The sequence below is a fragment of the Leuciscus leuciscus genome, assembly GCF_965113295.1.
Source record: "Leuciscus leuciscus genome assembly, chromosome: 17".
Taxonomy (NCBI): domain Eukaryota; kingdom Metazoa; phylum Chordata; class Actinopteri; order Cypriniformes; family Leuciscidae; genus Leuciscus; species Leuciscus leuciscus.
This window is the reverse complement of record NC_138741.1, coordinates 33,121,591-33,144,672: the sequence shown is the minus strand read 5'-3', so window position 1 is coordinate 33,144,672 and position 23,082 is coordinate 33,121,591. Positions and strand designations below refer to the sequence as shown.

The following is a 23,082-nucleotide window of genomic DNA, read 5'->3' as shown; positions in this document are numbered from 1 at the left end:
CAACCAACAATAATATTATATTATATAATATATACAATTTTGTAAAAAAAAATCATAAAGGCTAAATGGGGAAACATATTAAATACAACAACTGTGTTATATACTACTACTGTGAATAATTTCTCCTGTTTTTGTCTACTTTATCTCTCTATCAACACAAGAAGCACAAAGCGGGTTCAGTGTATCCTGAAGACTCCCTGCAATGACACTGTACCCTCACCCTGAGTCTCAGCTCCCTGGATTTTGCAAGACTTTCCTTGCTCCTTTTTATAAATAAACCTTAAATAAACATTAAACTTCTTAGTGTTGGTCTTTGTGAAAAACTGCAGATACACCCAAGTATGATTAGTGCACAAAGTAGTTAACAATCTTTAGTTCTATTTAGATTGACTTGAGCAGCCATTATTGTCCATTATTGTCCATTATTGTCCATTATTGTCCATTATTTTCTCTCTGCAAACCACAGTGGAGATAAGGGACAACATGGAGGAAAGGACAGACAAAATGCTTTACATGCAGTTTACTTGCACTAAATCAGTGCACTAGTCAAAATACATATTATATAGTTTGGAAACATTCATATTTTTTAATGTTAAAAAAAAAAAAGTCTCTTATGCTCACCAAGGCTGTAATTTAAAAATACAGTAAAACATACCTTTTTTTTTTTAAAGAAATACAAAGTTGGGTCAACTTAAAAAAATAAGGCAACTTATCGCAAGCTGTTTTCTTGAGTAAACTCCTCGAACAGGGACTGAAGTCCACCCCACTCAAAATATTACGTTAAAATCATAAGTTGCCACAACATAAATAGTCATATTTAGCTAATGAATAACAGAACAAAGTATTTTTAGTTGGCTGAACACAAATGGGCCTATTATTTATAGGCCTATATTGATTTGTTATATATTATTTAAATAGTTGAATTAAATAAGAGGCAGACCATAACACGAGTCAGATAACTTTCTTTTTTATTTACACACTTTGTGTCCGATGCACAACAATGACATTATAGTTGCAAGTCTTGAACTTGTTAACTCAATGCATGGCACTTACCAATGCCCGTTAAAGAACATTAGCCTGAAGGTTTAGTTCACCCAAAAATGAAAAGTCAGTCATCATTGATTTACCCTTAAATTGAAGTTGAAATGAAAAAGAAGATATTGTGAGGAATGCTGGTCACTAAACCGTTGACGGTAGCCTTAAAATACTCCAGCAGTCGATGGCTACTGTCAAATGTTTGATCGTAACATTCTTCACAATATCATCTTTTGTGTTCAGCAGAAGAGAGAAACTCATACATGTTTCAGACAACATGAGGGTGAGTAAATGATGACAGAATTTTCAGTTTTGGATGAACTATCCCTTTAAAGCTAAGGTTGAAACCAGTTAATACTTAACAACATTAATCAATACATTGACAGAGCAGTATTGGGTTTTTTTTTTTCATTAACTATTAAAGTATAAAAGAAACAATGTCCAGTGGAGGAATGTCATTCAAATGTTGCCATGACATTTGCAAACTGGCTTTGTCCATTTAGCTAAACTTAAACTTCATTGACTTGCACTCTTGCAGAGAAGGAACCTCCAAGATCCATGAAAATCTTCTGAGTTACTTTGAAAGTATACTTTATTGTGTACTTTTCAAGGGATATGTTGAACTTCCACAGGAGGTCGACGTTACAGATACACGAAAACTCCATGGAGATCTGTAAAAAAAAAAAGTAATTGGAATCACCACAAAGTTTTACTACTATAAGTATTACTAAAATGTTCTAAATATTTAGAAATAATTATTAGAATAATTATTAATATTGACAGTTGCTATTAAATGGTTTACCTCATCCTTTAGAAAAGGTGCAGTCGGCAGACCATCTCTCTCTGAACTCCTCAACTACTGTAAATACATAATGAGCAAACATCTCATTTGATATGACAAAACATACAGTTGATTATAAATATGATAAATACCAGACATGTTCACAAGTCCCTAAAGGCCAAGTCCAAGTCTTTGTACCTAAGCAATATTTAAACAATATTTATTTCAGCTAACCTAGTTATTGTAATTATCAGTGTTTTGAACTTTCAAAACGGATTTCTACTTCAAAAATGTCTAATATAGCACATCAATTATTACTTAAAAGGTATAGCAGAGGGGTGGTAGTGGCGCAGTGGATAAGACACATGCCTTTGGTGTGAGAGACCCGGGTTCGAATCCACTGTGAGACACCAATGTGTCCCTGAGCAAGACACTTAACCCCTAGTTGCTCCAGAGGCGTGCGACCTCTGACATATATAGCAATTGTAAGTCGCCTTGGATAAAAGCGTCAGCTAAATGAATAAATGTAAATAGCAGAGGATGTTTCACTTCCTGGTGGGTAGTCTAAACTATTGGTCCTCCTAATTGTCAATCATTCTAGTGAATCAATCAAACTTTTCAAAAAGTGGAGAGGGCGGGTCTTATCTAAAATTTGGAAAGATCCTCCGCTATACCTTTAAATCATTAATGAATGAATGAATTTAAAATAAATGTAGCCTATTCACAATAAAAAGTTGTTATTTTTAAATTAAAATACATAACATTATGCCATTTGGAATGCAGGGAGAGTCACCACGAGAAAAAAATTCGTTAAAAAAAGTAAACGTGCTGTGTATTTTGAGCTATTTGAGTTGCCGTAGTTTGCTGTAGTTCTAGGCAGTGATGGGTAATGTAGTCTTCCAGAGAGCGCCGGCGGTAACAAACCCTTTGTATAAACAAGCGATACAGTGAACAACACAAAGAACAATATTCCCGTCAGTGTGCCGTTAATACACACCGGTGACTCTATAGAAACGCTGGATTGAATAGGCAGGACACCGCTAGTTAACAACAGCATTGACAAAAGCACCCAAAAGTGTGCGAAATCGGCAGCACTGGTGAATTAGATCTGGCCATCAGTTTGGGAAGAGCACAATATACATCATATATGACAAATAACATACAGTCGATTATAAAAATGATTAATTTTATTTTAACCAGTGATTCTTTAGAAACGCTGAATTGAAGGCAGGACTCCGCTACCGACTTCTCACCAGCAGCAGACAGACACGTGACCGCCGAGGAGCTGAAGTCTCAAACTGCGCATGCGTTCAGGGTTCAAACTGCGCACGCGCTTACAAAAAACGAAGAAGAACTTCAATGAAAACTAAAACGATTTAGTTTGAACAACAAAACATTGTACGTTTTTCATCATTTAAGTAATGAATTTGTTTAATCAACTTAGTATGATGCATGAACACTTCCAATATAAATATCTCTTATGTTTATTTGGAGAACTGTAAGTAAGTTGGCTTTTTTTTTATTGTGAAATATTCTTACACTTAAAAATATCTGTTTTCTGTTTTAATATTATTTCAAATGTAATTTATTCCTGTTATCAAAGCTGAATTTTCAGCATCATTACTCCAGTCTTCAGTGTCACATGATCCTTCAGAAATCAAATTCAAAGAATAGAAGAGAAAGTGTTAGCAGAGCACGTCTACGGAGAGCCTGCCCACTCCCTATTAAGTCCTATTGTACCGAATTTTGGTTGTAGTTCAGAGTTCCACTGGGGGCGATCGCCCATGAGTGCAAAATGAATGGGAGTCTATGGGGCTAGACGGCTAAATTTTTCTCTTTCACCCGATTGCCGTTGAGAAATCTCACATTTGATTGTAGGTTTTGCAAGTTCAACATGGGTTATAGGTCGAAAGTTGAATGAACGAGTACTTCAATTTTTTACAGGTTGAGTTGTTGTTGCCCATAACACGCTAGCATTCTGCTAATGAACGCTGATTGGTCAGTGAAGGACTGATTACGACCAGAGATACCGCTTGATGGTATCGTGGCATCCGAAGCGGGACCAGAAACAAACAAAACAAAAACTCTTCTAGCACGTGTATTTACCTGTGTCAGCTGTGTTGTGTATTTACCTGTGTCAGCTGTGTTGTGTGTTTACCTGTGTCATCTGTGTTGTGTATTTACCTGTGTCAGCTGTGTTGTGTGTTTACCTTTGTCATCTGTGTTGTGTATTTACCTGTGTCAGCTGTGTTGTGTATTTACCTGTGTCATCTGTGTTGTGTGTATACCTGTGTCAGCTGTGTTGTGTGTTTACCTGTGTCAGCTGTGTTGTGTATTTACCTGTGTCAGCTGTGTTGTGTGTTTACCTGTGTCAGCTGTGTTGTGTATTTACCCGTGTCAGTGTGTTTACCCGTGTCAGTGTGTTTACCTGTGTCAGCTGTGTTGTGTATTTACCTGTGTCAGTGTGTTTACCCGTGTCAGTGTGTTTACCTGTGTCAGCTGTGTTGTGTGTTTACCTGTGTCAGCTGTGTTGTGTATTTACCTGTGTCAGCTGTGTTGTGTGTTTACCTGTGTCAGCTGTGTTGTGTGTTTACCTGTGTCAGCTGTGTTGTGTATTTACCTGTGTCAGCTGTGTTGTGTGTTTACCTGTGTCAGCTGTGTTGTGTATTTACCCGTGTCAGTGTGTTTACCCGTGTCAGTGTGTTTACCTGTGTCAGCTGTGTTGTGTGTTTACCTGTGTCAGCTGTGTTGTGTATTTACCTGTGTCAGCTGTGTTGTGTGTTTACCTGTGTCAGCTGTGTTGTGTTAACCTGTGTCAGCTGTGTTGTGTATTTACCCGTGTCAGTGTGTTTACCCGTGTCAGTGTGTTTACCTGTGTCAGCTGTGTTGTGTATTTACCTGTGTCAGTGTGTTTACCCGTGTCAGTGTGTTTACCTGTGTCAGCTGTGTTGTGTGTTTACCTGTGTCAGCTGTGTTGTGTATTTACCTGTGTCAGCTGTGTTGTGTATTTACCTGTGTCAGCTGTGTTGTGTGTTTACCTGTGTCAGCTGTGTTGTGTATTTACCTGTGTCAGCTGTGTTGTGTGTTTACCTGTGTCAGCTGTGTTGTGTGTTTACCTGTGTCAGCTGTGTTGTGTATTTACCCGTGTCAGTGTGTTTACCCGTGTCAGTGTGTTTACCTGTGTCAGCTGTGTTGTGTGTTTACCTGTGTCAGCTGTGTTGTGTATTTACCTGTGTCAGCTGTGTTGTGTGTTTACCTGTGTCAGCTGTGTTGTGTGTTTACCTGTGTCAGCTGTGTTGTGTATTTACCCGTGTCAGTGTGTTTACCCGTGTCAGTGTGTTTACCTGTGTCAGCTGTGTTGTGTGTTTACCTGTGTCAGCTGTGTTGTGTGTTTACCTGTGTCAGCTGTGTTGTGTGTTTACCTGTGTCAGCTGTGTTGTGTATTTACCTGTGTCAGCTGTGTTGTGTATCTGTGTCAGCTGTGTTGTGTATTTACCTGTGTCAGCTGTGTTGTGTGTTTACCTGTGTCAGCTGTGTTGTGTATTTACCCGTGTCAGTGTGTTTACCCGTGTCAGTGTGTTTACCTGTGTCAGCTGTGTTGTGTATTTACCTGTGTCAGTGTGTTTACCCGTGTCAGTGTGTTTACCTGTGTCAGCTGTGTTGTGTGTTTACCTGTGTCAGCTGTGTTGTGTGTTTACCTGTGTCAGCTGTGTTGTGTGTTTACCTGTGTCAGCTGTGTTGTGTATTTACCTGTGTCAGCTGTGTTGTGTATCTGTGTCAGCTGTGTTGTGTATTTACCTGTGTCAGCTGTGTTGTGTATTTACCTGTGTCAGCTGTGTTGTGTATTTACCTGTGTCAGCTGTGTTGTGTATTTACCTGTGTCAGCTGTGTTGTGTTTACCTGTGTCAGCTGTGTTGTGTGTTTACCTGTGTCAGCTGTGTTGTGTATGTACCTGTGTCATCTGTGTTGTGTATTTACCTGTCAGCTGTGTTGTGTGTTTACCTGTGTCAGCTGTGTTGTGTGTTTACCTGTGTCAGCTGTGTTGTGTGTTTACCTGTGTCAGCTGTGTTGTGTATTTACCTGTGTCAGCTGTGTTGTCGACGCCTCGAGAGAAAAGAAAGTGCAGAGCGTGACAGCACCAAAGTGACTGAAGGATCGCCGTAAAGCAGTATCTCTGGTCGTACGATGTGTATGAAGTCATTGACACTTTAAAATACTTTTTAAAGCAAATAAGTGACTCTAAAAAATCTAACACCCAGCAATGTGTAATTTCTTTGCATCTCCTTTCGAATACAACATTCAAATTACTAGACAAAAAATTATATCCTGAGAAAAGTGGATTTTGAGAGCAATATCTCCATAGACCTCCATTCATTCTGCACTCGTCCTGTGAGCGCCCTCATATGGAATCAGAGTGGAACTGCAACCAGTTCAGAAGCTGGAAGTTTACTGAGAGTGAAACTTCTCACCTTATTAGACATTCTCTGGTGTTAGTATTAATGGATCAAGTGTTGCTGAAAAAGATGCGTGTGGCTTATACAGGAGTTTGAAGACCTTTTAACAAAGTTTGAAAAGTCAACCCAAAATACTTTGCAATTCACACAGTCCCAAAACACATGATTGTCTCTTCAAACACTGTCTCTTACATTTATTCATTTAGCAGAAGCTTTTATCCAAAGCGACTTACAAATGAGAACAATAGAAGCAGTTAAACTAACAATAGGACAACAATATGCAAGTGCTGTGACCATTGCCGGTTTAATCCAACGCAGTACATGTACTTTTATATAAATAGATCTAGAATAGAAGAGAAAGTGTTAGTATTAATGGATCAAGTGTTGCTGAAAAAGATGCGTCTTCAGCCGTTTCTTGAAAATGTCCACGGCCTCAGCAGCTCTGACTGAGTTAGGCAGATCATTCCTCCAGCAGGATCAGTCCAGGTGAAGGTCCGTGGAAGTGATTTTGTGCCTCTTTTTTGAGATCATGGCCCCACAAGACGACGTTCACTTGCAGAGCAAATTTAGCAAGTTTATAGTTAACTGGGTACTAGCAATTGTGAACAATTTTAATAAAGAATTCAACAAAAATTTGGATTTCTTATTTTTTCATATATATATTTTAAAATTTCTTTAGAAGAAACAGCACTGCATTGAATACATAAAAAAAAAACAATAAAAAAAAAAAAAAAAAAATAACTGACTCCTCAACAAGTAAGAAAAAACCGTACATAGTTCTTAAGAAACTTGTTGTTCTTACTGTTATCAATGAATTCAAGAGATTTTACAATAAGGGAAATCTCAGCAATAAAGACATCAAATGTAGGCAAAGTCTTGAGAAATTTGTTTTTGTGAATAAAGCGGCACGTGAACCGATCATCTCTTCCTCTTTACTACTAGTTACAGCACCAAATAAATATGAATAAAGGAGTGTTGAAAGATACAGTCCAACTTTAATCATGTCTCATGTTAATCACTCAATTAGTGTTTCAACCGCAGAAAGACAACAATAAAACAGCTTGTAAACATTATGTCACGGAACGTCACATTTACCTCAGAAAAGCCATTCAATGACCATCAAATCGATAGTCACTTTGTAAAAAATAAAGAATAAATAAACAAATAAATAAAATAATTCTAGAGGACCATTTTGATAAATATATTCACTATATTAAATATTCTTCTTTATATTTTATATTCTGTATATTTTTACTTAACCTGATATATTTTCATTACAGCCACCATTTAAATGTTTATATTTTAACAACAAATTGGAGTAGGCTATAAACATAAGTTATATCAATACAAAAGTTGATATAAAACTGCCATGACAAACTGCAATTTAAATGTTTATATACAACTCAGTTTATATGTGAGTGTTAATTGTTAAATATATTTGATTGATTAATTAATTGACTAATAGACAAATTTGAATTTTGGTTTTAAAACTTTAATTTCAGTTTCAGTAAAAAATAATTTCGATGCATCTCTAGTTTGATCTTTGTAAGTAAAGATTAATTGATTTTTGTAAGGAAAATGTGAGTTTAAAATTCTGTTTAAATATTAATGCCAAAAATGTCAATTAAGTGATACACAGAGAAACACAGGGATTTTCCTCTGTCTACCATGAAGGATGTCTGGACAGAAGGCTGGGATTGGTTGGGTTGTGCAGCTGTTCTCTTACGAGAGGTCTCTCGTACTTGCGTAAGATATCTTACGCTAGGGGAAAACCTCTTTTCCTCGAGATATTGAAGCCAAAAATTATCCTTAATTTTGCAATAATGTAAAACGCATTGCAGCAGCATGCAGACATGGGCGAGACAGCTCGCGCGCCCATTGGCTGCTCTGCGGCAACTGCACCAGCCTATCGATAGAGGCTCCTCATGACGTCAGAACCAATGAGGGCGCTTCGCGCCCATTACGTCATGTCCCGCCGAAATCGGGTGGGGCCAGGGCTATAAATACGGCCCAGAGAGGCTGGTTTGGTCAGTTTTTCATCTCTTCAGCGGGCCTTCGCATCGCTGGATCCTGAGAGGAAGCCGCGCCGTCTGAGTCAAGCACCCAGCGGGATTAGTGCATCTGAAGCTGCTGGTCGACATCTCGCCGCCTTCAGTCGCCGTTTCTGCTGACGCTTTCCGGCGTACATATCCTTTTCTCTTCTACTGTGTTTTGTGTATGTGTGTGTGTTCGCCGCCGCGACACACACTCTCATTGCACTAAAAGAGCCGGGCGTCTTTTTCAAGACGCCCCCTTTCCCCCCCAACCCGCAAAGCTCGCCGGTGCGCCCGCTTGCCTTGCCTGCTTGGAGGATGATACCTGCTCTCCCTCTGTTCGAGCCGCGCAAACCGCGCCGTTCACAGGGGATGTCAGGAGCGGACGGTCACGGGGCTAGCTTTCTCTCTCCCTCTGTTCGAGCCGCGCAAAATGCGCCGTTCACAGGGGAGGCTAGAAGCGGACGGTCGGGGTTAGTTTTTCTTTACGTACAAGAAAGCTACCCTGCCTCTGCGCCCCATTCACGCGTCAATCACCAGCGGAGAAAACATATTGACGCTATTATATGCTCGTGCATCTGAAAGCCTTTGTGTTCCCCCCTGTGGCTCAGTGGCGGAACCTTTGGTTTTTCACACGAGAGACCGGAGTTCGAATCTCGGTCTAACGGCAGATTAATTATGCCTCCAATGCTTCGCTCTGTCAGTTCCCTGAAAGGCGACTGCAGATGTGCATTTTGCAGCCAACGAGCGCGTTGTACAACCCGCTCGCCTGCACCCAAACACCGTTTTCTATGGTTCCCGTGCGTCACTGGCGAAAGGAGAAAAGAGTGTTAATGCCCCGCTGCGGCCGGGCCGAATTCTATTTCTCATTCCCCTCTGAAGTTCGGGCGACTGGAAATGTCATACTGCAGTGAGCGAGCCTGTTGTAATGCACGCACCAGCATGTTGACGCTCTCTGTTTCTATGGCAACTTCTCGCTCGTTCAGTTCCAGTAAATGCGACTGTTCCAGTGTATTCTGCAGTAAACTAGTCGGCGACACAGCCCGCTTGCCTGCTCACAAACGCCGCTTTACGGCTACCCAGATAAATCCCCTAGAGTGTATTTTCTGGTGTTCCGGCCACGGCCGATGGTGTTATGAGTGTAGACAAAATGCCCACTGCCTGCCCAGTGCTCATTCCTACACAGAAACACAGGTTTCTCTGATAATATTCACGCTATATAAAAGCCTTTGTGTGTGGCCCAGTGGCAGATTCTCAGATTTTCACGCGAGAGACCCGTGTTCGATCCCCGGGTCTACCGGCAAAAAAAAAAGAAAAAAATGTTTTGCCGTCAATGCTCGCTCTGTCAGTTCCCTGAAAAGGCGACTGCAGATGTGTATTTTTGCAGCCAACGAGCGCGTTGTACAACCCGCTCGCCTGCACCCAAGCACCGTTTCTATGGTTTCCGTGCGTCACTACCTCCATTCTCACACATTTCTCTGGAAAATGTCAATATTGCAGTGGACGAGTCTATTGTAATACACGCACACCTGCAAACAAACGCCAGCGTGTTGACGCTCTCTGTTTCTATGGCAACTTCTCGCTCGTTCAGTTCCAGTAAATGCGACTGTTCCAGTGTATTCTGCAGTAAACACGTCGGCGACACAGCCCGCTTGCCTGCACACAAACGCCGCTTTACGGCTACCCAGATAAATCCCATAGAGTGTATTTTCTGGTGTTCCGACCACGGCCGATGGTGTTATGAGTGTAGACAAAATGCCCAGTGCTCATTCCTACACAGAAACACAGCCCGTCACACAGGGCTCGCGCACATGAAATCGACCCAGATCGATTGCGCATTAAATGTGGTAAATGTGCCCACTGCCCAGTGCCCACAAACACTACGTTCTGCATGTCTCAAGGTTTCTGTAAAACGAAACCAACATGCATTCGCTCTGCTCAGGCAGACAATGCTCTCAGTGTTGTAAATGTGCCCGCTATCCCACGCCCACATTCACACATAGATATAGGGTTATCAGCGCGCTCCATGCCTCAAATGTCATAAGCTTATGTTGCAGCACACTGATTTTTCGCCACGGCACTTTAGTCCCGCTCAAGAAGATTCAAAGGATGCTGGGTCTCATGGCTTCAGCATCCTCAGTGCTTCAGCTGGGTCTGCTTCGCATGCGCCCGCTGCAGTATTGGTTGAAAGCGCGCGCCGCACAGAGCTTGGACCTCCGGTCTCGCGCGCCTCAAGGTCGATCAGAAATGCGTCGCAGCTCTGAAACCTTGGACAGTGACCGACTGGTACCGGTCAGGTGTAAGCCTGGGGACTTCCTCGAGTGTGAAGTTGGTGTCTACGGTCGCCTCAACCTCGGGATGGGGAGCGCTGCTCGAGGGCAGACCGTTATTCGGCCAGTGGTCGGAACGGGAAAAGCTTCTGCATATAAACTGCCTGGAAATGATGGCAGTCGACAACGCGCTGAGGCGTTTTTTGTCCCCAGATAAAAAAGACACCACGTCTTGGTCCGTTCGGACAACATGTCAGTGGTGGCTTATATAAATCACAAAGGAGGTATCAGATCCAGAATCCTTCACAGGCTGACGGAACGCCTCCTGGTCTGGGCTCAGCACAACCTGCGCTCGCTCAGGGCAGCGCATGTGCCCGGCCATCTGAATGTGGGACCAGACAGACTGTCCAGAAACAATCTGCCGACAGGAGAATGGTCTTTTCATCCACAGACAGTCAAAATGCTATGAAGGACATTTGGCAGAGCGGAAATAGACCTATTTGCGTCTCAAGAGAACGCTCATTGTCAGGAATTCTTCTCCAAGAGCAGGGATGCGCTGGCTCACGCTGGCCCCGCTGCCCGCTCTATGCGTTTCCCCCTGTCACGCTCCTACCCCAGGTGTTAGGGCGAATCAGGGAGAGCAGATGCCCAGTGCTACTCGTCGCCCCATTTTGGACAAACCAAGTCTGGTTTCCAGTCCTGATGCAGCTGACGAGTCCCGCCCCGTGGCCGATACCGGTGAGGAGGGATCTCCTCGCCCGGAGCTTTGGTCCCTACATGTGTGGGCCATCAACGGGTACCCGTTAACCTCCCAGCGAGAGTGTTAAACACGATCACGCAGGCTAGAGCTCCATCTACGAGGCGGCTCTATTCCTCAAAATGGTCTGTGTTCACTAGCTGGTGTACAGCGAGTGGCACCTCACCCTCACGCTGTGGGGTGCCGGAGGTTCTCTCCTTTTTTTACAAGAGCTTCTGGATAAGGGCAGAACCCCATCCACGCTCAAAGTGTATGTGGCGGCCATAGCAGCGTTCGCTGAACCACCGCTTGGCCAGTCATTAGGAAGGAACAATCTGGTCATTCGCTTCCTTAGAGGAGCTAAGAGGCTGAACCCTCCCAGACCACCCTCAGTTCCCGTTTGGGACCTTTCCACGGTTCTGGAAGCCATGAAAGGTGCCCCATTCGAGCCAATACAGTCAATAGACCTGAAACCCTTGTCTTTCAAAACAGTGTTTCTTCTGGCTCTCGCTTCAGTGAAGCGCATAGGGGATTTGCAAGCGCTCTCAGTGAGCATGACGTGTATGGAGTTTGGGCCGAATGACTCGAGAGTCATACTCAAACCAAAGCACGGATATGTTCCTAAATCCCTCAACACACCGTTTAGGGCACAGGTTATCTCCCTGTCGGCCCTGCTGGTATCTGAGGAGGAAGGGGACGCAGGCTTCCTTTGCCCGGTCAGGGCATTAAGAGCCTATGTGTCTCGCTCGTCTGTTTTCAGACAGACGGAGCAGCTCTCTGTTTTGTTCAGCTGACGTTCTAAGGGACTAGCTGCGTCAAAACAGAGTCTATCCAGATGGATAGTTGATGCTATAGCGCTAGCTTACACATCCAAGGGCCTGCAAATGCCCGATAGGTGTCAAAGCGCACTCCACAAGAGGCATGGCCTCGTCGTGGGCTTGGTCCAGTGGGATTGCCTTGCAAGATATCTGTATGGCGGCAGGCTGGGCCTCCCCGTCTACATTTATAAGGTTTTATAACCTCAAGGTTCCCGCTTTGCAAGCTAGGTTGCTCTCGGTTTAATTTTTCAGTATTGCCCGCCCGATGCTATCGGCTCGGGATGCTGAAACTGCTAGAGCGTCGATCACTGATCGCCTATATACTTCTGTGGGCAGTACGTAAGTCCCCCATATTTACCAGTCCAGGCTGAGTTCGCCCTGGCTGTGTGGAACACTTGATATAACATGCTCTTATCAGAGCTCAATATTACAGGAATGATGCTATTCTAGCCCCTCTTCCCGGATTCTCTGTGAGTCCCTTGTGATTAGGCACTGTATGAGCCCCGGGCACCTGCCCTTGGGACTTTAGTGTTATGTCTCAAGCACGCACGGCGTTTTACATTGTGTTCCCCTAGCGTAAGATATCTTACGCAAGTACGAGAGACCTCTCGTAAGAGAACGTACTCGGTTACTAACGTAACCTCGGTTCTCTCTAGAAGAGGGAACGAGTACTTGCGTATCTTGCCGTGCATGCGTCATGTTCTGATTCGCTTCAGCGATGAAAAACTGACCAAACCAGCCTCTCTGGGCCGTATTTATAGCCCTGGCCCCACCTGATTTCGGCGGGACATGACGTAATGGGCGCGAAGCGCCCTCATTGGTTCTGACGTCATGAGGAGCCTCTATCGATAGGCTTGTGCAGTTGCCGCAGAGCAGCCAATGGGCGCGCGAGCTGTCTCGCCCATATCTGCATGCTGCTGCAATGCGTTTTACATTATTGCAAAATTAAGGATAATTTTTGGCTTCAATATCTCGAGGAAAAGAGGTTTTCCCCTAGCGTAAGATATCTTACGCAAGTACTCGTTCCCTCTTCTAGAGAGAACCGAGGTTACGTTAGTAACCGAGTACGTTCTCATTACATCCGTCGATCACTCATTTACTTGTTTGTTTTGATCATTTTGCTATTTAATACCCATGATAATAAATAAACATTTAGACCTTGTAAATTAAAAATGTTTGTGGACATGATTATATATATATATATATATAGTGATTGTTAGAATGTCTAGTTCATGTAAATCCTTTGTTATTGTGGAATGCATGCATCAAATTAGATTTTTAGCTTTGTTGTAATTTTACAACGTTGGGAGAGAATGGTAGTCAAACTAGCTTGTGCACCTTGCACATTACATGGAGGCATTGCACTTCTCAAATGTTCACATATAGGAGAAATACTTACAGAAATATAATGTATTTGATGATTAATGACCCGTAGAAGCAGTTTTTGTAAAAATAGGCAAACGATTGCGTCATCACCACGCGACTCTCTGGGGGGACGTGGAGGCATAAAGTCCGATAAAGTCAAGGGAGAACCCCATAAAAGCAACGGAATAAAATATTTCATCAAGTTTTTTGTGGAATTGTAAATAATTCGGTATGTGGCAAGTGAAAACATATGAAGTAACATAACATTCATCCACGAACAAATAATTTATCTACTTCATTAAATATGAAGTATGGGTAACGGGGCATATATGCCCCGTTACCCATACTTCATATTTAATTTGCTGAATAAACCTGACTTTACATATGTTCAGCTGTCTTGCTTCTCACTTGCTGTGAGAAACCTGCCTTTACATGAGAAAAACCTGTAAGTAACATATTTTTGTTCGCTGTTACTCAAATGCTATCAACAAATTACATGAAGTTTTAAGGTTAAACTGTTATTATACAGTACGTTCTGTTCAAATGTTCAATTGTTTCAGTGTTGTCTGTTTGTGGCATTTGTCTTGTCCTCTACCCACTCTGAGCCGGCACCTTGACGTGGTGAGTGGGCTTCTAACTAAGCCAGGTATATATACCTATATTAACGGGGTATGGGGAAATTATACAGGCAGTGAAAAAAGAAACATCTCAATATCAATCGCGGTTAACGTTATTCCTTTATTTATTTACATTTACATGAAGATGAATGTGATCCCTTTCATCCTGGTCGGAAGCCATCTACAACATGTCCTCCTAGCCTACATAACCTAATGTGAAATAAAGAAAAACGTTTCTGTTCAAGTGTTTTTGACCATGGTTTATTTATTAGCCAAACTTACATGATTTAACACCTATATAGTATGTGTGCATCTGTGCCTATTTGAATCACTTTTAATAATTTTGGAAGATTGTGCTGACATGTACTTTACCTGTTATTTTTTATTTATTTATCTTTGATACATCAATAGAAGAATATGTTTAAATCACTTTAGAAGGAATTGCAAAGAAATTTCTGGTCCAACTTCTCCCTCTTTTTAAAGTGTGGAAAAGGGAAAAGAAGTTCAAAGATCGAGACTCCAGCAACACCTGTAGTATATGCAACAACTTTATTGAAGATTTTTTAATACTAAAGGTTTTAAGCCACCTAGTGGACAACAACAGTTAGTGCTGTTTTAAAATTTACAAAGCATTCAGACAGTAATAAAGTAGATGTAGAAATTTGGCAAATCTGTAATCTTTACTTTTACTGTTTCAGTGAGTGTACTTTAATAAGCAGTAAAATAATTGTGGCCAATCATGTTAAAATAGGTACAGATGAAATGTGTAAGGGTTAGATTGTATACAGTTGCTGGTTTGCGGTGGCAATACTCCATTATTCACTGGAAGGCAGGGCCCCAAAACTATCCTGCTAAGGGCCCCCAGATTTACAGAGCCGGCCCTGCTCACACTTGCTTTGCTTAGAGCCCGCATCAACGGGGCAGAAGCATTTGCTGAATAAACCTGACTTTACATATGTTCAGCTGTCTTGCTTCTCACTTGCTGTGAGAAACCTGCCTTTACATGAGAAAAACCTGTAAGTAACATATTTTTGTTCGCTGTTACTCAAATGCTATCAACAAATTACATGAAGTTTTAAGGTTAAACTGTTATTATACAGTACATTCTGTTCAAATGTTACACTCAAATGTTCAATTGTTTCAGTGTTGTCTGTTTGTGGCGTTTGTCTTGTCCTCTACCCACTCTGAGCCGGCACCTTGACGTGGGCTTCTAACTAAGCCAGGCTAGATGTTCAGAGTTAAAGCCAAGATGCTGGTCATCCTTTCTCTTTTTCAGACATGCTGGTGGTTCCAGTTACGAACACTGCTAAGTATGAAACAACTTTTAACTCAGATTGAGGACAGTGAAGAGCAGCACACATACAAAGTTAAGTTATACTTATTCACTTGGCTGTTAATACAGTAGTTTACTGTATTATATGCTTTTCTAGCCAACATGTTTACAGCCACCTATCAGACCAAAGCAATTAAGTGAGTTGAATTATTTTCTCAGCTATGTTATTATTATGTCATTGCTATTACAGGTGTAATAGATCCTGGTGAACTTCTAGCGCTGCTGCATCGAGAGCATCCTCACCGATTGTGTCACAGTATGGTATGGGAACAGCTATGCCTCTGACCGTGACACACTGCAGAGAGGGGTGAAAACTTCCCAACGCATCACTGCTTCATCACACCCCTCCATCAAGGCCATCCAGGGCAAGCGATGCTCGAATAAGGCGCACAGCATCACCAAAGACTGATCTCACCTCAACCAGACTGTTCACCCCATTCTCCTCCAGGATGCGTTACAGGTCTCTATGCACCCGGACCAGCAGGTTCAGAGGAAGCCCACCGACACCTCCTTGCCTGTGCCTGATGAGCTGAACCACGTCCATGGGGCTGCTCTGACAGGGGCAACAAGGAGGTAGCCATCAATGTGACAATAAAGACAAATCTAATCTAATCTAAAGGTGTCTTGACACCTCCCTTATTAATATTCACTGTGTAGGACACTGACTTTGAATATATATCACTACGAAGTTCTAAAACATAAGTAATAAATCCACATGACATTTCTGTCAAAGCATGTCTACTTGAAGTGTCTACTGTGTGTTTCGATAAGAAATATTGAATCATTTGGTTTATACATTTTTCTTTATTAAAACCATAAACAAATAAAAATAATAAAAAATAAAAGTAAAAAAAAAAAAATCCCTATCCCCTCTCTAGCTACATTCGTCGTGGGGAAGAAAAGAGAGAGGCCATGGGGTGGATGGCTAGGGTGATAAATAAATGGGGTGGGGGGAGAAAGGGTGTTATGTCTACCAATGTGATCATGTATTAAACTAAAGAAAAAAGGCACATACACAAACCCAAAAGAATTTCACATTCTTCAACTGTTTCATGTTTAAAGCCACACTAAGTAGAAATTGTGTTTTTGTCAAACAGCGACCCCTAGAGTCGCTGTGGAATACTTGCACTGTCGTAAATATATTAGCCTATATTATAACGTTTTTACATGATTGCAGCTAAATCACAAGTAAATAGTCTATAGTCTAGGCCTACTGTATAATTTAATTTGTGTTGTTTTTATTGGAATGTAAACATTACAAAATGCCAGATAACATCAATTAAGTTAAATGTACTTCGCATTATGTTATGATGTCATTAGACATGATTATTGCAATTTATCATAATAGTTTGCAAATTGTGCTCATTTACACTATTTACAACCTCTACGTTAGGCTTATTTATGATAATTATGTGAGATATTGAAAGCTGTTCTCATGATAATCGCAGGAATCAACGTCAACAGCGTCTGATATCCCTCAGGACTACGTGATAAATACACCTCACAACACCTGAGTTCAGCTGGCAAACTAATTCGTGAGGCATAGCTATCTGATTTATCAAAACGATTCCATTTACACCTGGTCACATAAATGTATTTTTGCGAAACGGATTTAAATTCGATCTTCAATTCTCGCGCTATATGCAGATTTAATGGAGTTCACGTCACCGAGATAAGAGAGAGCAGTAAGCCTGGTAAGATCATTTTGTTTCTTTACTTTTAATGATGAAGATTGTGTGTTAAGCGTCTGCGACTTACTTTCACTTTGATTTGCGATAGTTTGCACGTTGGCTTGATGCAGTTGCTCATCTGCGGCGGTGATGCGTGTTCCAGCGCGTCGTCATATCTGGATATAACATATAACCTACAACACGCTCTCACACTTTTTTTTATTTATTTTTTTTAGCATCTTTGGGAGGAGTACAATTTACATATGTGGTTTCAACAACCATATGCATTTACACTTGTCCAGTTTCGTCTGGAATGCGTCTCAGATCTCCTCCTGAAGTGGTTTGAGGGATCGGATTCAAATCCGTCTCGAATGCGTTTCGGAGGGCATTTACACCTGGACTTTTCACGAGAAAACGCATGAAGTGGCCAGGTGTAAACAGCCCCCATGACAAAAACATACGCACGAAAGCCGAAAACAAACGCTGGTTGGCCTCTCACGTCTAAATTTGAGGAAGTGGTGGGAGAAGTGACGTATGCCGTAAAGCAGTCGAATTTTGTAGTTCTTTTTGTGCTCTTGTTACTACCCGAACACCGAAGTTACATAGTGCCAGTAAAAGCGATACAGACCCCGTCAGGCTACGGCAGACGTGTCATTCAACCTATTGTAAGTCGATGTACCATCACAAGGGTCTTGGAAATATATTATGAAGATTGAAAAGTTACATAGTGTTGCTTTAAAACATGTTGAGAGGTTTAATCCAGCATCACCCCTACTGGATTAAAACTCTCAAGCCTTCAGCTAAATTATTTTTAAAAATATCATTACCCATAGTGGATAAATGAACTTCGTCCCTAAGAAACAGTTGAGGCTTGTTAAATACAATTTGAGGGTGATGCACGATACCCCCCTGCATTCCCAAGACAAAGGTAGCCATGACACTGTTCACCCATTTACGGGACTTGTCAATTTTCCCCGCAAGGCCCGATCTCCACCGACGTCTCTGGGTGATGTCAGACAGCACGATGACCATCTGAGGGAAACGCCGATAGAGATGTTGCAGATCCTGCTTCATCGCTGCGATGAGATCGATGCTCTTCCTGCATCCCAAGTCGTTCCCGCCGCAGTGAATCAGCAGGACATCCGGGGCTGCTCTTCCTCTAAGGGACCGGTAGAAGAAAGGAAGGAGTCCGTGCCATCGAAGTCCACCCCAGCCAAACCAGTGAACCTTGACCCCTATGGTCTCTCTGGCCCTCTCTTCCCCACGACGAATGTAACTGTTGCCCATGATCCAAATCACTGGACCTGTTAATAGCATACAGCAATCACAATCAAAACATTGTTTTGTCAGTACACATATTTTAACACACACAAGTAACTTGTGTCGGCCATTGATTTCTTTCTATCCAAACAAAACAGAAAAAAATCTTCGCACAGGTGTTTTGAAACGAGGATCATGCCACTTTGGCTGTATGAGGGCGCTCAATGTCTGATTTCACATAGAACTACCGGTTTTCTGTCAATACGTTAATATTCAGCCTATTATGATAATGCTGTATATAAAAATGTGCAAAGAAAGAAGCTTTTAATAAATATTTTTTAACGTGCGTGAATAAATGCAAACACCCCGTGACAGATTTAAGTGTCACTTTCAATCCGTGACCGACAGAGGAGCGTCTTGGCGGCAAGGATTTAAATCTTTAACAATGTCTGGGATAAGAAAATCTAAAGTGTGGATCATGTACACCATCAGAAAGGATATTCTCCAAGGCTGGATTTAGCATCAGGAAAACCAGTCTTTCACTCTGTCTGTGTCCGCTGGAGTCTTTTGTGCGCGCGGATAAAATACATTCTAAAACACTTAACGTGAAAAACGTTTAACGACTCAATCTCCTAAAATAGTTAAATAAAAAATATAGGAGGAACCTATTCTGGGTTCATCTGCTTCTCTGCACATAAAGTGTGTAGGCTACTGTGTACATTAAGCCACGTTAAAGTGCCTTTAAGCGTTTTAAAAGCTTTTTTCACGTTAAGCATTTTAGAATGTCCCGTGGAAAACCAACTTGTTAACGTTGGCCGGCAGAAGTGCGATCATGGTTTTCCTTAATTTAACTATTTTAGGAGATTGAGTCGTTAAACGTGTTTCACGTTAAGTGTTTTAGAGTGTAAAATGGTAAATGGTAAAATGGACTGCATTTATATAGCGCTTTCACAGACCCAATGGCCACCAAAGCGCTTTACAATATTGCCTCACATTCACCCATTCACTCACTCATTCATACACCGACGGCGGTGTCAGCCATGCAAGGCGATCCAGCTCGTCGGGAGCAGCTGGGGTTAGGTGTCTTGCTCAAGGACACCTCGACACTTGGTCAGGTGGAACCGGGGATTGAACCACCAACCTTCCGGTTTGTAGACAATCTACATGAACCACTGAGCCACTGCCGCCCCGTATTTTATCCGCGCGCACAAAAGACTCCAACGGACACAGAGTGAAAGACTGGATTTGTTCTCTCGATCAGGTATCGGGTACAAGTGATTTCAAAACTTTTCAGCCGGTTCTAATTAGATTTTTGGATGCTGTGAACATGTTTAGCTAAAAAGACTGCGACTCCAGTTTAGCATTTATTGTTGTTTCTGCAGTTAAAAAGACAAAGTAGAAAATTCTGGCTACTATCATTATTTTAATAATTTCTTTATTTTAATTGTATTTATTGATCTGTCAGGGTTATCTAATCTAACTATTTGTGGCTTGTGTTTTGAATATTATGTTCCCCTGCACTTTAGGCATTTTGCACACATTTGCTCCTCATCTTGTGACTTGATTCTGATTTATTTCGTTTTGTATTTTTATTTATTAGAAAGGTATATTCTGTTCATATTTAATTAATTGTTTATTTTTTCGGTGCATCGATGTTGTGCTGTACTTAGAGCCTGCTCGCACAGGTAATTTAGCCGTGAAATGCAAATCCTGTCTGCAGTGTGGACTTTCTGGAGTTATTAATGTTATGTCTTAGTTTTATTGATCCAAAATGTTTTTATACATTTTCTTCTATATCTTTGTGTGATTTTCTGTACATCGCGGCTTTGAAATGTTAAAGCCCCGCCCCCATACACATGATTCGACTATTAGTCGACTATAGGCAAGACTTGACGATTCTGATTCGACTATGAAAATCCATAGTCGGGGACACCCCTAATGCAGATATACAATAAAACACAAATTAATTGCTCTTATCTGTTCATTGAAATAATAATATGACAGTATAAGGTATTACACAAGGGTAATTTATTATTTTATTCTCTCTTACGGTCAATGTGTTGCTTTCAATATTTGACTTTAATCTAAATTACACTATAGCTACTTGGCTTACCTTTGTTGTTAGGCATGGTGTAGTGCCACTTCAGTCCAGCTATTAGTATTTGAACCTATGAGGAAAGAAAAATGAAAAGGGCAACCATTAGTTATAGATGTTATGGGGGACATTTGTTATTGTCCATCTATTATCTATATGTTATTTAACAGGCCAAAGCAGACGCTTTTGTCCAAAGCGATTTACTGAATAACTTTTTTATATGACTGATTCGTCCATTTCTCTTGTGATGTAGATAACAGTTAACGCCATTTTGTGGTTATATTCGGAGGTGGGTAGAGTATCCAAAAACTGTACTCAAGTAAAAGTACAAGTAGCCTACTTATAGAAATATTTACTCAAAGTAAAAGTAATAATCTATATATATATATATATATATATGAAGACTTCAGATGCAAAAGCCTCTGAGTGCCATCTGAAATTTTCTTCTAAAACAAGCTTTTTTATCGAGCTCGTATATTTAAGTTCAGTAATTTCACTTTAATGACAATTAATAGGTACTTTTCATTGCCATTTAAGTGAAATAACTGAACATAAACATACAAGCTTGATAAAAATGCTCTTTTAGTAGAAAATTTCAGATGGTACTCAGAGGCTTTTGCATCTGAAGTCGTCATATATATAAAATGATTTTTTATTTATTTAAATGACTATTATTATCATAAGTAGATAGGCTATCTTTGCAACAAAAACAGAAGAGACAAGCATTATTTCTGCCATCTGTAGCCCGAAAATTATTGCCTGTCCTTTGGTTTGTATAATAGTAACTTATACAACTACATTTGGATTATTAGACATGTAGAAATAAAGTGAATCTGCAGAGTGTTGCATTCAAAGGCATGTAATTGACACAGAGAAGAAAGAGTTAAAACTCTCCACATGTGCTCGCGCTCATGACTGCTACTGAACATCTGAACACAAAAAAACAAACAAAAGTACATCGACGGATCTTCTTCTGTCTGTTCTCCAAAATATAATCAAATGTATATTTCTGCAAGCATGTTTAAACTGGTTAACTGTGTCTACGGCAGGCAAAGGCATTCGTTTTCAAGTCGAGTTCGCACGCCACTGCGCAACAATACACACAAACTACCGCGGGATGGCGGGTGTTCATAAACTGTGAACAATGGTAGCTTATTTAATGTATAAATTAATGTATATGTCCAAAAAACGGGTAATGTCATACTTTCTAGTAGTGCTATCGTAGCGTAATAATCTGTTTGGTTGTAAAATGTATTACCTGAGTGAAATGAAATCGAATATAACGTCCTGTGGAATCATTCATTCACAGACAGCATACGAAGATGTTCAACTAATAAAGATCTTCATCACTGGCAAAAATATGATGCATTTGAAGATATTTAGAAATAATTATTAGAATAATTATTAACATTGACAGTTGCAATTAAATGGTTTACCTCATCCTTTAGAAAAGGTGCAGTCGGCAGGCCATCTCTCTCTGAACTCCTCAACTACTGTAAATACATAATGAGCAAACATCTCATTTGATATGACAAAACATACAGTTGATTATAAAAATGATAAATACCAGACATGTTCACAAGTCCCTAAAGGCCAAGTCCAAGTCTTTGTACCTAAGCAATATTTAAACAATATTTATTTCAGCTAACCTAGTTATTGTAATTATCAGTGTTTTGAACTTTCAAAACGGATTTCTACTTCAAAAATGTCTAATATAGCACATCAATTATTACTTAAATCATTCATTAATGAATGAATTTAAAATAAATGTATTCACAATAAAAAGTTGTTATTTTTAAAATACATAACATTATGCCATTTGGAATGCAGGGAGAGTCACCACGATAAAATAAATAAACGTGCTGTGTATTTTGAGCTATTTGAGTTGCCGTAGTTTGTTGTAGTTCTAGGCAGTGATGGGTAATGTAGTCTTCCAGAGAGCGCCGGCGGTAACAAACCCTGTGTATAAACAAGCGATACAGTGAACAACACAAAGAACAATATTCCCGTCAGTGTGTGGTTAATACATACCAGTGACTGGATTGAATAGGCAGGACACCGCTAGTTAACAACAGCATTTACCTGTCAGCTGTGTTGTGTGTTTACCTGTGTCAGCTGTGTTGTGTGTTTACCTGTGTCAGCTGTGTTGTGTATTTACCTGTGTCAGCTGTTTGTGTGTTTACCTGTGTCAGCTGTGTTGTGTGTTTACCTGTGTCAGCTGTGTTGTGTATTTACCTGTGTCAGCTGTGTTGTGTATTTACCTGTGTCAGCTGTGTTGTGTGTTTACCTGTGTTGTGTGTTTACCTGTGTCAGCTGTGTTGTGTATTTACCTGTGTCAGCTGTGTTGTTGACGCCTCGAGAGAAAAGAAAGTGCAGAGCGCGACAGCACCAAAGTGACTGAAGGATCGCCGTAAAGCAGTATCTCTGGTCGTACGATGTGTATGAAGTCATTGACACTTTAAAATACTTTTTATAGCAAATAAGTGACTCTAAAAAATCTAACACCGAGCAATGTGTAATTTCTTTGCATCTCCTTTCGAATTCAACATTCAAATTACTAGACAAAAAATTATATCCTGAGAAAAGTGGATTTTGATGGCTATAGCGCCATAGAC

The 23,082-nt window shown here is 40.9% G+C and overlaps 1 long non-coding RNA gene across 1 annotated transcript; it reads right to left on the bottom strand.

Annotated features, from left to right (window-relative positions):
• Positions 1-951: 951 nt before the first annotated feature.
• LOC309478600 lies at positions 952-1,918 on the bottom strand. The gene is made up of 2 exons (XR_014199052.1): positions 1,838-1,918; positions 952-1,706 (listed from the first exon to the last, which is right to left on the bottom strand). It is a non-coding gene; the product is annotated as an uncharacterized lncRNA (long non-coding RNA).
• Positions 1,919-23,082: the final 21,164 nt, after the last annotated feature.